Source organism: Triticum aestivum, chromosome 3D (genome assembly GCF_018294505.1).
Source record: "Triticum aestivum cultivar Chinese Spring chromosome 3D, IWGSC CS RefSeq v2.1, whole genome shotgun sequence".
NCBI lineage: Eukaryota > Viridiplantae > Streptophyta > Magnoliopsida > Poales > Poaceae > Triticum > Triticum aestivum.
The window spans coordinates 591,310,137-591,311,584 of NC_057802.1; the positions used below are offsets into that span (position 1 = coordinate 591,310,137).

General features: G+C 58.5%; 1 protein-coding gene across 2 annotated transcripts in view; it reads right to left on the minus strand.

Annotated features, from left to right (window-relative positions):
* Window positions 1-1,448, minus strand: part of LOC123080757 (uncharacterized) — a 15,650-nt gene that overhangs the window by 6,901 nt on the left and 7,301 nt on the right. The window lies entirely within an intron of this gene.

Genomic DNA, 1,448 nt, shown 5'->3' on the forward strand with positions numbered 1-1,448 from the left:
TGGCCCGGATGTTGCTCCAAACTATTCCTATGGGCTGACCTAACACAACCGGGTGGATAGGTCCACTGCTCAAAGCCCGTCCGTGCAAAGTCAAAGGGCTAGATCCCGTGGTCAAACGCTACAGGGTTAGGCGGGACGGGGGCCCTGGGGGTAGCAATGCCACCCGAGCGTCGCACCGGGCCCTCATACATGCGGCGTGGTGTGGTGGCATGTCCGAAGAGGCGGCACGCGTCTCCGGGGTGTGCCCCCCCTCACGGACGGTGATGACACGGTAGTAGACGTTCTGCGGTAACGATGCGGCGTGAATATTATTAAATACTCGGAGCGCGATAAAATCATGAGTTTTTTACACGACGTGGGCACATGTGTTGTAGGACTGATGGTAATTTTTCATAATTGTTGGTGATGGAGTAGTATCTGAACAATTCCCTCTACGCGGATTGCTCTTCGCGTGTCTACGACTGTGGCCGGCGGCTTCCGGGGGCTAGCATGTCGCCAAATCTTGCGTAGGCGGCCTCTCACAAGTCTGGAAGTGTTGTGGCGGGTGCAAATGCCCGGCACGCGTCTCCGGGGTGTGCCCCCCCTCACGGACGGCGCCGCCGCCGGCACCTAGAGGGGGATACGGACGCGTCGGGTCTACACGGAGAGGATCTTGTTGTGGGTCTGGCCCGGATGTTGCTCCAAAGTGTTCCTATGGGCTGACCTAACACAACCGGGTGGATAGGTCCACTGCTGAAAGCCTGTCCGTGCAAAGTCAAAGGGCTGGATCCCGTGGTCAAACGCTACAGGGCTAGGCGGGACGGGGGCCCTGGGGGGGTAGCAATGCCACCCGAGCGTCGCACCGGGCCCTCATACATGCGGGGTGGTGTGGTGGCATGTCCGAAGAGGCGGCACGCGTCTCCGGGGTGTGCCCCCATCACGAACGGCGATGACACGGTAGTAGATGTTCTGCGGTAACAATGCGGCGTGAATATTAATAAATACTCGGAGCGCGATAAAATCATGAGTTTTTTACACGACGTGGGCACATGTGTTGTAGGACTGATGGTAATTTTTCATAATTGTTGGTGATGGAGTAGTATCTGAACAATTCCCTCTACGCGGATTGCTCTTCGCGTGTCTACGACTGTGGCCGGTGGCCTCCGGGGGCTAGCATGCCGCCAAATCTTGCGTAGGCGGCCTCTCACAAGTCTGGAAATGTTGTGGCGGGTGCAAACGCCAGGTACGCATCTCCGGGGTGTGCCCCCCCTCACCGACGGCGCCGCCGCCGGCACCTGGAAGGGGGAAACGGACGCGTCGGGTCTACATGGAGGGGATCTTGCTGTGGGTCTGGCCCGGATGTTGCTCCAAAGTGTTCCTATGGGCTGACCTAACACAAACGGTGGATAGGTCGACTGCTCAAAGCCCGTCCGTGGAAAGTCAAAGGGCAAGATCCCGTGGTCAAACGC